Consider the following 14,571-nt stretch of genomic DNA (forward strand, 5'->3'; position numbering starts at 1 on the left):
GCCAGTAAGTGGTGAAGTATGAATAACACACTATGGAATCTGCATGCACAGCCTAAGCTGTATGACCCTGATTAGTTAACCTCTCTGAACCTCAGTGTCCTCATCTGTAAAATGTCCAAAAAATCATTGACTCCTGTGAGAAAAATGAGATAGCATCCATGAAAATGCTTTGTGATGAGATTCAAATGTAAATTATTATTAACAGACATCAGCCTATAATGTTTGAGCATGGTTTCAGGCCTGATAAAGTAGACTGACTGTAAGTCTATTTATAAGAACTAAGAGAACTTCATCCTAGGGGAAAAGGGAATCAGATATGCATGACAGTCTGATAACAGTGGTTATTGGAGGAGGGAGTGAGTGATTCTGAGTTATGAGTTGTCACCTGGATTTGCTTACCCTACCCTCGCTTTCCTCCACCTCCAGTCCCCATGAAATTCATTTGTGTTTGTGGTGATGGGGGATGGGGAGAAGGGGAGGGAAAGGAGAAAGAATCAGGGAGGGAAAGCTATGGATGAGAAAAGGGGAGAACTATTGTAGTAGAACTCTTTAAGACAATTGGCACAAATAGCTCTGCTTCATGGTATAACCCAAAATTGGGAGAGAAACATTCTATCTACTTCTGCCAGGAATATGATGTGGCTCTGGCACCCTAAGGATTCCAGAAAGTATGAGGCACCATTGCCACCTAAGAACTCCTACACATCAATGGCAGTGATGCCTTAGCAACAAAGGTGGAACCCATAAAGGGCAGCTCGGCTGTGGGCCCAGTGAAATGTCAGAGTGGTGGAGGCCTAAGCAGAAGGAAGCCAGAGAAGAAATGGTAAGAAAATGGGCGCCATATGTGGTACTCATCAGAAACCATGTGGGACTCTCAACAGTAAATACAGGACCTTTTCCAGAAGTAAAGGTCTTGCAATTACAGATGAGAGGAAAACCAAAGAAATATGTGTTGTTACTGCTAATGTCATGCCATTTCAACCAGGACTTACATTGCCTAGGGAAACATAATAATTACTATTATTATTTACCAGATAATAGCAATCTGTATAAGAAAATGCCTTTCATTTCTTACTTATCATTACCTAGCCTAATCCCCTGGAAAAATAAATTTATGACTACTTCATTATATCAGGTTTTCCTAAAATTAGAATATAAAAGATATTACATTAAGGCCTCACTAATGGCACATCAGATTCACTATCAAAGGATGACTAGTGAATTAAGCGAAAGTCCAAAGACGCTGGAATGTCCCAGAAGCACTCAGACGTCTATGTGTATCATCTATAAATGTATCTAAAAATTCCTCTAGAATTGATAATATTTTCCATCTGCAACATCTCCTTCGGGGGGTAAATGTCATATGCTACTACCCTTTGGGTAAACAGCGTATCTCTTCCTGAGCCTGTCTGTCTAAAACTCTAAAGAGTGTTATTTATCATCAAGTGTGTCTTTCCACAAGGCATACTGGGTATCCACATTTGCTAATCATTCACAGTATGCCCTAAGCTGCAGTAAAACCTGGATCAGTTTCTCCTGTTCAGCCGTAGTGAGTTACAGCTGATGTGGTACTTCCTTCTTACTGATGTTGCTGACAACAATGCACATTGACCTCTATTATTAAAAAAACAACAACAACAAATAAAATTTTGTACTCTAACCATATTCCCTGCAGATTCAGAGAACACATCGAATTATTTATCTCCTTATCATTAAAGTATTTGTCTGTCCCAAGTAGAACCTCTGCCAGTGAAATCTCATCTGTATCGTTCTTGACTAGACATCAGGATTCACTCAAGTTTGCGGTCACTCTTTTCAGAAAGTTCAGATTGAAAAATAAATAAATAAATCATAAATTTGAAGTTTAGAGGATTGTTTTTGTTTTTAGGGTCTAAGGGGAGCTTTCAAATAATTACATAAACAAAAAATGTTTTTAAAATAACATTTTCTATGTCTTTTCTTTTTTTTAGCTGAGAAAAGTCCTAATTATTCACTCCCATTTAACACGTCTTTGCAAAAATATCCGAACTAATTTCTTGCAATAAACACAGTTAAACTCATTGTTCTTCTCAGATTTTTTTCTCTTGCTAAAAATTTTCTTAAAAGTGGAACAATGTTATTGTCCTCAACTATAACACGATCTATTTCTCTGGTGTCTTTTAAGCTGTTTATCATTTGCTTCTCTATTTCAGATGGAATTAATCTTCTAAAAACAGATTGCGCTCTAAGATGTTTTACAGCTAAAAGCTCCATCAAGACTTTTTCACAACTTGTTAATGGAACAAAAAGCAACCAGGTAACTGCATTCCAGGTGCTGTAATAAATGCTTACCACTGCATTCACTGAAGCCATCAGTGTTGTTTCACAGACATCTAGGAAGCCTTTTTGTTTCATAAATCATTGAAATATTCAGGACCTTTTGTATGAGCCAGAGATATTCCTAGCGTGTTTAGCATCAATAACAATGAAAACTGGCGTGACAACATCTTAAGCAATCTAAAATATTGTATGGGGAGTTCCCGCCTGCCTTTCATTGTAGGGCTACTGAAAATAAATTCATTTCATCATCCCTCAACCAACACACACACACACACACACACACGCACACTACCAACACACACTAATTGCCACCACTTAGGCAATTTATTACTTTTAGGGCTAAATTCTGCCTTTTTCTTTGACAGAGATACTATAACTAGATTTAATGCATAATGAAAATTTAAAATTTCAGTTGACTTATACCCAGTGGATCTAAAACACAAATTAATTGAACATACTATGCATTACGTGTGAATTCATTTCCGAGTATTTTACAATGGAAGATCCTGCTCAGTGACAGCTTCTTATTGGCAAAATAGATAAGTTCCTATCAAAAGATATGAACTTGGCCTTAGTGAGACTTATTTCTCTACTTCAAGTTGATCAGGCCAAGACTCTTGAAATCATCCATAAGTTCTTTCTTTCACACCAACAGCCCTAGCTAATTTAATATAACCAGAATCCATTGACTCCCTATCTCAACAGCCGCCATCTGATCCTAGAGTCTTCAAGTTGGTCTCCCAGCTTTCCCCTTTATTCCTCTATAAACTATCCTATACCCAAAGCCAGAATGTTCCTTTAAAAATATAAGTCAGGGCCAGGTGCAGTGGCTCACACCTACAATCCCAGTACTCTGGGAGGCCAAGTTGGGTGAACTGCTTGAGGTCAGGAATTTGAGGCCAGCCTGATCAACATGGTAAAACCCCATCTTTACTAAAAATACAAAATTTTGCGCAGTGTGGGCGGCAGGCACCTGTAATCCCAGCTACTCAGGAAGCTGGGGCAGGAGAATGGCTTGAACCTGGGAGGCAGAGGTTGCAGTGAGCTAAGATCACCCCACTGTACTCCAACATCAGTGACAAAAATAGAGACTCCATCAAAAAAAAAAAAAGAAGTCATATCATGTCACTCTTCTGCTTTACCCTCTCCGGTGGCTTCCACCTCACTATGAATAAAAAGCCAAAGACCTTATCATGGCCCAGAAAGCCCTTCATGGGCTAGGTCCCCATTGCCTTTCTGACCTCATCTTCTACCACCCTTTCCCTCATTAATTTCAATCTAGCCACACTGGCTTCCTTTCTGCTCCTCAAATACTCTATGCTCCCACCTCCCATTCTTTCCTCATGCTCTTTGCACTTGAGATACCCTCTGCCGAGAATGAATTTCTGCCAGATATCCGTTTGGTTGGCCTTCTTACTCACTTCAGAACTCTGCTCAAGTAGCACCTCATCGAGAGGTCTGATCACTATATAAAAAAGAGCTTATATACCAGATCCAATTTATGTGCCTCCTCAGATTCACTCTGTCCTACCTGTTCCCAGACATCAGTCATTTGCCCTACTTCCCAGATGGAGTAGCCCCACCAAATGCAATTAAAGCTCTGCAATTCTTGTGATCAAACCCCTGGTTGACACCGTCATCTGCTCATCTCTTAGCTCTGCTGGCTGAGTCAGCTTTCTCCATGCAGAGAGTCAGCCCTCTGTAGCTCCTGAGTCCAGGTCCAAACCAACTTGGCCCATGAAGGTTCTGGCCTTCCCAATAGTTTCCCAGAGAGACCAAATAGCACCAACCAGAAGTGGAACATCATGTTAGGGAAGCTTTGATCAGTAAGAAACAAAAGATGGGAAGACAGCAACATAAGTTGCCCTTCTTTCCTCCCTCCAGCAGACAGTTTTAAAGCACAAAGGTCCATACAGCCTCTGGAAATGTCCTTAGTGACCAAGCAGTCAACTATTCCTTCCGGGGCTGTGACCAGTTCCAAAATGTTCCATCTTTTATTTGTTTCTCTGATTCGCTGTTTTATGTTCCCTTTTCCCCTACTTTTGCTGCCGTAGAATCACATCTCCTAAAATTTTTAGGATGCAAGGTGTATCTCAGGCTCTGGGTTTTAGGGAATCTAAGATATGCTTACACACACACACTCAAGCTATACTCCTGATCCTGCTTTATTTCTCTTCTCTGTTTATCACTTATCTTTGTGTCTATTGCCACCAGTAGAATGTAAACTCCATAAGAGCAGAGACTATTTCTTTTGCTCACTGCTGTTTTCCAATGCCTATAACAGTGACTCGCATATAGTGGGCATTTAATAAATATGGGTTTAGGGTCAGGCACAGTGGCTCACACCAGTTATCCCAGCACCTTGAGAAACAGAGGCAGGGGGCTTACTTGAGAAGTTCGAGACCAGCCTGAGAAACATAGCAAGACCTCATCTCTACAAAAAAAAAATTTATTTTAACTAGTTGGGCAGGGTTGCATGCACCTGTAGTCTTAGTTACTCAGGAGGCTGAGATGGGAGAATCACTTGAGCCTGGGAGTTCAAGGTTGTAGTGAGCTATGATCACGTGATTGCACTCTAGCCTTGGTGACAGAGGGAGACCCTGTCTCTAAATGTGTGTGTGTGTGTGTGTGTGTGTGTGTGTGTGTTTAGACAATGAATAAATGAGAATTTTGTTTGCAAGTGTGGAATTATGCACCATTTTACATTCAAAAAAACAGAAACTTAAGGAGTTCAGGTTTTTATTCATGACCTAGTTTTTTATGTCAATGTTTCTACATGGAATATTTCCTGATATTCTCACTCTCCTAAATTTCACCAAACTTCATTGGTTATCTCTCAACTCAAAGTTCAACTCCTCTTAAAACCCACTTTCCCTAATTAGGCTCCGTAGTGACATAAGTATTTCCTTCCATAACAGTCATTTTTTTCAGTCCCCCTAGATAGTGCACATACACCCTTACAATTACAGGTTATGCATTTTACCCATTCTCACAGAACTGCATAATATCCTAAAACAGATTCAGAAGGTCTTTAGCCCTTTCTCTACCACACACCTCCTCAGAGATATACACAAGGCTGTTCCCTCCCACATGCAAATGTCTCCTGCTAATCCTGACATTAATAATAACTACTAATTGCTGAGCACATAAAATATGCCAGGCAATGTGGTAGGCATTTAATCCTCACAAAAACCCCGAAAACTATAAAATATCTTAAAACTCATTCATATTAAAGTGTTTGGGTCTTACTATATTCTCCTCTGAGTTATTAGGCTGGATGAAGCTGACCTAGGCAACAGAAATGAATCAGTCTGGCACAGCTTTATTCATCAAGGAGCAAGTGATTCCATGGGAAAAGCAAGCCTACCTCCTTCCTCGTACTCCTCAGTTTACAGTCCTGCCCAAATCATTGATCCATGGCTTTGTAACTTTCCTGGAATGGCTTCATGAGAATACATCCTGTCTCTTAATGTAGTTTAAAGCTCCCTGAGATCAGACATGTATTTTATCTCTTGGTTGTTTCTGGAAAACTGTATTGTTTATTGAATCTATTTACTACCCAATCTATTTACTACCTCTAGTGTAAACTCTTGATCAAACACACTATAAGATAAAATCAGCAATAAGAAATTGGCCTTAAAAATTCAAAATTATCTAGAAGACCATTTAAAATATGGATTTACATATATTTTCATTGACAGTTTCATCCTATGTGTATATTGCATCTTGACATACTGGCGTTAATGATTATGGTATGCGTATACAGAACTATGCTTTAAAATAATGGTAATGATAACATGAACCAATCACAATTAACAAGCTACTTCAAAAATAAGAAAAATGAGAAATAATATACTCTAAAACATAGAAACAAGCCTCTGCAATTTTTTCAAAGGTGTTTAAATTAAGTAAAACTCAACCCTTTACTTTAAAAGCTGTCATTAAACATGTAAAGTTTCCTTTTTTTTTTTTTCCCCCAGACAAAGTCTCGCTCTTGTCCCCCAGGCTGAAGTGCAATGGCACGATCTCGGCTCACTGCAACCTCCACCTCCCAGGTTCAAGCAATTCTCCTCCCTCGGCCTCCCGAGTAGCTGGGATTACAGGTGCCTGCCACTACGACCGGCTAATTTTTGTATTTTTTTAAGTAGAGACAGGGTTTCACCATGTTGGCCAGGCTGGTCTCAAACTCCTTACCTCAGGTGATCCCCCCGCCTCGGTCTCCCAAAGTCCTGGGATTACAGACATGAGCCACCGCGCCCAACTGTAAAGTTTCCTTTTAACAGTGAAAATCAAAAGGCTACATATTATTATGAAATTCTAATTTTTTGCTTTGGTGAATGTTAAAATAATACATGCAAAATAATTTGGTACAAACTGAAATGGACACCTATGTCAACAAATACAGGATTTTTTTAACCAGTTTAAAATCTTTCAAACAAGGAAGTTCAGTGGAATTTGAATCCATTTTCATAACATTTATAGAAACCATTCCTGAGATTTTATTTTTAATCAAGAATTTGGACAAATTCTACTGTTTTACCAAGTTTGTTATGTAATTTGAATGGGTCCAAATATTTCTTTTTTACCAAGTCTCAGCATATGATTTTCGCTAGGTTGTGTTTCAATAATGAAATATATGAAGAACTGTACTTTTTTCAAACTGCCAAAGGTAAAATATGCAGATAAGATGTATTCCCAGGAGTAAATAACTTCTTTAACAGCAAAGCTGTGTAAGTAACAGAGCGACTCCTTTGACCAAAATTTTAAAAGGATTTGGCTAAGTTTCCTGAGACAGATCACATGTGACATCCTGCTATATACAGGCAAGCATTTGCAGTTGAGGAATTGGAGCCAGAAGTGCACAAAATATTGCAAGATGTCATCAATTTAGTTAATTTTATTTTTTAAAAAACTTTAAAAGATAGTCAATTTAATTGTTTTGAATAAATTGAGAGGGGAGTAACACTCAATTTATATTTACTTATGGAAGTATTTTCTATGGCACAGAGGTTTGCTTGTGGCAAAGTATTAAAAATTAGAACCAAAAACCTATATTTACAAAATAGACAAGTGTTCCAAATATGCTAACTTGTCTGTGATGGCAAGGGGGCTATCCATAGCATGCATGCTATGCTACCTCTCAAGCATTTTTTTAATATTAATAAACATGGTGGAGTAACTGGCTTGAGCGATTGGAAACAAGACGCAGGACCCCAACGCAGACGCTGAGTGGAATGACATCTTACCCAAAAAGGGTATGTTGCCCCCCAAGGAAAGTCTGAAACAATTGGAAAAGGAGGTGGAAGAGGAGCAGTGCATCCTCTAGCAGTCAGTGGTGACAACATATAAAGATAGGACTTTGAGAGAGCTGGAGGATCGTGAAGATGAGTTTAATGAGAAGGATGAACGTGCTATTGAAAGGTAAAGACGGCAGAGACTGGCTGAGTGGAAAGCATCTAAACTGAAGAATAAATTTGGAGAAGTTTTGGAAATCTCAGGGAAGGATTATATTCAAGAAGTTACCAAAGCTGGTGAGGGCTTGTGGGCCATTTTGTCCCTTTACAAACAAGGAATTCCCCTCAGTGCCCTGATAAACCAGCACCTCAATGGAGTTGCCAGGAAGTTTCCTGATGTCAAATTTATCAAAGCCATTTCAACAACCTGCATATCCAATTATCCTGATAGGAATCTGCCCACGGGATTTGTTTTCCTGGAAGGAGGTATCAAGGCTCGGTTTATAGGTCCTCTGGTGTCTGATGGCATGAACCTGATGAGAGATGAGTTGGAGTGGAAACTGTCTAAATCTGGAGCAATGAAGCTGGACCTGGAGGAAAACCCTAAGAAGCCAATTGAAGACATGTTGCTGTCCTCAGTGCGGCGCTCTGTCCCCATGAGGAGGGACAGCGATTCTGAGGGTGACTGAGGCTGCAGCTGCTATCACATGCTGAACTTTCTTATAACAAATTGTCTGGATTTTTTAAAAAAGGAAAAAGCAAGAATGACTCCTTCTGGTTTTTAGCTTTTTATAAATTATGTTTCAAATCTTTACATTTTAGAAATAATCATTGCTGGAACTGTTACATTTCTTGGAACTCTTTTTTTAATTATAGTATTTCCTCTAAAAATTTAAAAACAGCTATTGGTATGGCAAAAAAAAAAAATACAAAAAAACCTATCCCTTCAAGGTGGAAGTTAATGTTTCAACAGTGAATTAGAAAGAATTGTTATGTGATTTGGATGCAAAAACAAGATAAGTGCAATCATCATCAATTTTTTTTAAATCCCCTATCAGTACACTCTAAAATTTTGGAAACAAGATTTTTAAACCAGTTTAAAATTATTTTAAACAAAAAAATTTAAATAGAATTTGAACCCATTTTGATAACAATAAAGCAACGATAATATTGCCTAATTGTCTGTGAGAACTACTGATTGACATCAAAGAAGATGGAAATCTACTAGCCAAATTTTAACATAAGCATTTTCAAAATTGGTGAATGGGAATTAGTTAAAACAGCCAGTAAGAAAATTCTTCCATTTGTATTTATATGTCTTTGTGAGACATGTTTTTTAGTTGTGAAAACCATTACAACAAAGTGCTGAAAAACTAAATTGAGAAACACATTTGAATGTATGACAAATTTTTTAACAAAAGTTTGTAAAATAGTGATGCATACTCAAATATAATTATAATTTTAGTGATAGCAAAAACTTTTGTACCATTAATAATTTAAATAAAAATAAAACAATGATTATCATTAGTGCAGCCTTTTTTTGTTTGTTTTTTTGTTTTGTTTTGTTTTGAGAATGAGTGTCACTCTGTCACCAGGCTGGAGTGCAGTGGCACAATCTCGGCTCACTGCAATCTCCACCTCCCGGGTTCAAGCAATTCTCATGTCTCAGCCTCCCAAGTAGCTGGGACTACACCCGGCTAATTTTTGTGTTTTCAGGAGAGACGGGGTTTCACCATGTTGGCCAGGATGGTCTCGAGCTCTTGACCTCATGATCCGCCCACCTCGGCCTCCCAAAGTGCTGGGATTACAGGCATGAGCCACCATGCCCTGCCAGCTCAGGCTTTAAGGTTGTAATTGGTATAGGCTTTATGGTATACATAATAGATATTGACGTGGTAGTTTGTCTATAACTTACAAATGAGTAAAAATACATATAGTGAAGATATACAGTCAAAATTCTTTCACTAATGGGACACGCAAACAAAAATTTTGGAAGCAGTGCTATTCGTGATGTATTTTGTGAACCCAAAGCATCAGTGTAACATGTGACATTGCTGGAAATGCAAATTCTGAGGCTCCACCCTAGACCTACTGAATCAGAATCTCTGGGAGAGGGGGACAGGAATATGGGTTTTAACAAGATCTCAAAGTGATTATCTAAGGCATGATACAGATCTAATCAAGACACTCCTCTTTAAAAGCTGCCTGCTGCTTATGAAATTGAAGCAGGCTTCTCACCATATCATTTAAAGGCTCTCCAAATATGGCCAAGCCTCCCTTAATGGCCTGTGTCCATGACTCCTCACCATGTTGGAAGCCTCAGGTATTCTTAGGTGCACACTTCTCTTCTCTCCTCTTCTTCATCTGGAATTTCTCCCCAGTCCAGTTATGTCTGCTTAACCAAAACCTTTACAATGTTCAATGCCTACCTTAAAAGTTACCTATTCTAAGAAAACTTGCATAATCTTAGTGAAAAAAAAAAAAAGATCTACATATTCTTTTCCCCCTATTTCTTTTATAATGCCCATGGCATCTTGTTTGTTCATCTCCCCCGGACTGTATTGCATCATGCACTATAACCATTTGCGTACTTATCTAATTCCTTCTAAGGACTGTAGGCTCCTAGAGGGAGACTTGCTTAATCTTTCTTTACACCTTAGCTTAGCATGGGCCTGGAAGGCTCTAATTGCTGGATACAGAATTGAAATAAAATTCCACAACTGAGCTCAGCCCACAATGTCTTCTTCTTTTATCACTCTATTGGGGACACTACCTCATCATGAAGAACCTGAATTTCTCGAGAACTTTCCACATACTTGGGTCACTCACTGGCTATCTCTTCCCCTCAGGTTGCATTTCTGAGTTGCACAATCTCTCCTGATCACTTAGTAATGATTGCAATTTAAACACTAGAAAGCAAATGATGATTTAAAAAAAAAAAAAAAAAAGTTTGACATGTTTGAGGTCTTACCAGTGCCAGATACTGTACGAAGTGCTTTAGATGGTTGTCTCATTCAGTCCTGACAAAACCTCTATTTGACAGACATATTACTGCTCCCATTTTGCCAGATGAGGAAACTGAGGTGCAGAAAGGGCTACTAGAGTAGTAAGGCCAGGATTGGAATCCAGGCTGGCTGACTACAGAACCTGCAAACTCAACCTCTCCATTACCCTGCTGAGAATAGAAGATGCTACTCCACAGCCATCCTTGTATTAAATCCAATCCCTAGCCCTCTTAACCACATGAAAAAGCACATGCATTAGAGTCAATCTTGATGACAATATAAAAACTATGATTTTACTATGTAAATTCAATTTAAATCTAGATCAAAGAAATCTAAATTACTCTTCATTTGGGCTATAATCTTATATTCCAAAGCTTAAATGCTTATAAGAAAGCTTTATCTAATTTAAGATTACTAGCTCAAATATAAGTACAGACTTAATACTACTTTTCCTCTAAAGTAATCAGTACAAAGAGTTCTATTCTTCCCATAGTAAAATATGTCATAGAACTTGAACTACTAGGCAATCACTATCTTTTCTTTATAAGAAAAAAAAGCTTTTGAAATATGTACCATAACCTCTGAAAAATACAATTATCCTCCCAAAGAAATTAGGCATTTTTTTCTGACAAAAACTATGGGCAATTGATCTATAGTTCTTTTCTTCCTCAAAAAATTATTGTATATTGTGTAATGATCATTATAATTAAAAATTAAGATGGCTTGCAATAATTCCACCATTATTTGATTCAAAATCTTTATAAAATATTGGCATTTTCCAACATTTATTTTTCCTGTCTATGTTCCATTTAAGGCCAAATTTTCAAACCCAGCTGCCAAATTACACATATAATTACTGCATTTGCGCACAAAAATGTGATAATTGCTTACACAATTTCAGAGGCCAGCTTGAGGCTCCTTTCCAAATTTGTTTTACATGTACAGTGCGGTGTATGTAGTTTTATATGAAAATTGGAAAAGTAAAATTCATGGTTTGTCTGGGTGATGTGTGAAAATGGATACAAAATAAAGCCTTTCTATAAATGCCTGGGCCTGTCTTCATATTTTCTCCCAATAGACCTTTATAAAAGTCTTATAGAGAAGCTCAAACTTCAGCTAGTGTTGGAGCAATGGCAATGAAAGGGGATGATGCCTGGTATAATGCCTTAAATAGTTCAGATGCCCATTTTGTTGGTCGACATATTGTCATGAGGCATTCTTCTGTCTATAAACTGCTCCCATCAACCTGGGCAAGAAAGATAAAGGTGATATAAGGCCCGCAATCATACAGTCAGCCAAGATGACACCAGCCTCAATAGGGCAGAGTAGTTGAGCACTGGTGGCTGGGGATTTACCCTTCCAACTTTGCCTGACAGTTGATTTTACAGCTTGGCAAGCATGCACTATGGATATAGCTCATAATGGATATTCCTAGTGGAAGCTTTGGTTCAAGAAAAGGCAAAGAAACAAGACCTAGCTAGTCATACAATTAGTGAGATAATCTAAGGTATTTTTGTTTCAAAACAAAATATGTTTTGTTTTGTGGCCAGTTGCACATGAACCACTACCTATCCTCAGAAGATCTACTTTCCAAACTCAAGGATTATGAATCTGATCTCTGACTATTACCAAATATCTGACTACAGAACTGACCAGAAGCAATTAGGTCAGAAGCCTATTAAATACTGAAGGAAGTTCTGTTTGAGAAATCTCCAGCTATTTTCCATAGAGGTTATACTAATCTACATTCCTACCAAGAGTGTAGAAGTATTCCCTTTTCTCAAGTAACTAAAAACAGAACTACCATTTGACTCAGCAACCCCCCTACTGGGCATCTCCCCAAAGGAAGAGAAATTGTTGTATCAAAAAAACACCTTCACTCTTATGTTTATTGTAGCACTATTCACAATAGCAAAGTCATGGAATCAACCTGTGTATCCATCAACAGATGATTGGAATTTAAAAAAAAAAAAAAAAAAAAAAGGTGGTATAGCGCGCGCGCAGTGCGCAGGCGCGGGGCTCTCTCCTTGTCAGTTGGCAACGCCTGCGGGGTGGTGGCTGTGTGACAGCGGCGGTGGCTGGACTCCGGTGGTGAGCGGTCTCAGCACCGAGGTGCACACCGTGCCCTTCTCCCTGGAGTACCGAGTCTTCTTCAAAAATGAGAAAGGACAATATGTATTTCCATTTCATGATATTCCAATTTATGCAGATAAGGATGTGTTCCACATGGTAGTTGGAAGTACCACGCTGGTCTAATGCAAAAATGGAGATTGCTACAAAGCACCCTTTAAACACCATTAAACAAGATGTAAAAAAAGAAAAACTTCGTTATGTTGTGAATCTGTTCCCATATAAAGGATATATCTGGAACTATGGTGCCATCCCTCAGACTTGGGAAGACCCAGGACACAATGATAAACATACTGGCTGTTGTGGTGACAATGACCCAACTGATGTGTGTGAAATTGGAAGCAAAGTATGTGCAAGAGGTGAAAAAATTGACAGAAAAGCCCTAGGCATATTGGCTATGATTGACAAAAGGGAAACCGACTGGAAAGTCATTGCCACATTAACTGTGGATGATCCTTATGCAGCCAATTATAGTGATATCAATGATGTCAAACGGCTGAAACCTGGCTACTTAGAAGCTACCTTGGACTGGGTTAGAAGGTATAAGGTTCCTGATGGAAAACCAGAAATGAGTTTGCTTTTAAGGCAGCATTTAAAGATAAGGACTTTACAACTGATATTATTAAAAGTACTCATGATCATTGGAAAGCATTAGTGACTAAGAAAATTAATGGAAAAGGAATCAGTTGCATGAATACAACTGTGTCCGAGAGCCCCTTCAAGTGTGATCTTGATGCTGCCAGAGCCATTGTGGATGCTTTACCACCATCCCGTGAATCTGCCTGCACAGTACCAACAGATGTGGATAAGTGGTTCCATCACCAGAAAAACTAATGAGATTTCTCTGTAATACAAGGTGATATTGCTGCATTGTATTCATCTGGATGGGAAAAGTAGTAGCTTTTCAAAGCTTTAAATTTGTAGAACTCATCTAACTAAAGTAAATTCTGCTGTGACCAATCCAATATACTCAGAATGTTATCCGTTTAAAGCATTTTTCAAATCTCAACTAAGATAAGTTTTAGCACATGTTTAAATATCAAAGCAGTTGTCATTTGGAAGTCATTTGTGAATAGATGTGCAAGGTGAGCACATATGGGATGTATATTTTACCATATGTTAGGAAATAAAATTTTTTGCTGGAATAAAGTGGTATATATACATCATGGAATATTATGCATCCATAAAAAAGGATAAAATAATGTCTTTTGCAGCAACGTGGATGGAGCTGGAGACCATTATCCTAAGTGAAATAACTCAGAAACAGAAAATCAAGTACCACATGTTCTCACTTATAAGTGGAACAATGGTACACATGGACACAAAGATGGAAATCATAGGCACTGGTGAATCCAAAAGAGGGGAGACTGGGAGGAGGGTGGCGGTAGAAAAATTACCTATTTGGTATAATGTTCACTATTCAGGCAATGGCAACACTAGGAGCCCAAACCCTACCATATGCAATACGTCCATGTAACAAACATGCACGTGTACCCCCTGAATCTCTAAAAACAAAAAATAACTGAAGGATGTTCTCCTGCCAAAAGCACCCTGAAAGTATCATATTATCCTCCTCAATGGCTAGTTGGAATAATCATAACTAACATTTCCTGAGCACTCAATATATGTTAAATAATGTTCTAAGAATTTTGCATGCATTCATTTCCTCTTTGCATGCTTACTAATTTTAAGAGGTAAGTACTATTATTGTCTTCATTTTGCATCTGAGGAGATTGAAGCACAAAGAGTTTAAGAAACTTGTTGAATGTCATACAATTAAAAAGTCACAAAATCCAGTATTAGAACCCAGGCATACAATTAAAAAGTAGCAAATCCAGTATTAGAACCCAAGTATACAACTAAAAAGTAGCAAATCCAGCAGG

General features: G+C 38.3%; 2 pseudogenes across 1 annotated transcript; both read left to right on the forward strand.

The window, feature by feature from the left end:
* Positions 1-1,210: 1,210 nt before the first annotated feature.
* LOC105538180 lies at positions 1,211-8,242 on the forward strand (annotated as a pseudogene).
* A 3,446-nt stretch (positions 8,243-11,688) lies between these two features.
* Positions 11,689-13,778, forward strand: LOC105538182 (annotated as a pseudogene). The gene is made up of 2 exons (XR_001005851.1): positions 11,689-11,714; positions 12,543-13,778. The product of XR_001005851.1 is annotated as an inorganic pyrophosphatase-like (transcript).
* The last annotated feature ends 793 nt before the right edge of the window (positions 13,779-14,571 follow it).

The sequence above is a fragment of the Mandrillus leucophaeus genome, unplaced genomic scaffold (genome assembly GCF_000951045.1).
Source record: "Mandrillus leucophaeus isolate KB7577 unplaced genomic scaffold, Mleu.le_1.0 Scaffold186, whole genome shotgun sequence".
Classification (NCBI taxonomy): domain Eukaryota; kingdom Metazoa; phylum Chordata; class Mammalia; order Primates; family Cercopithecidae; genus Mandrillus; species Mandrillus leucophaeus.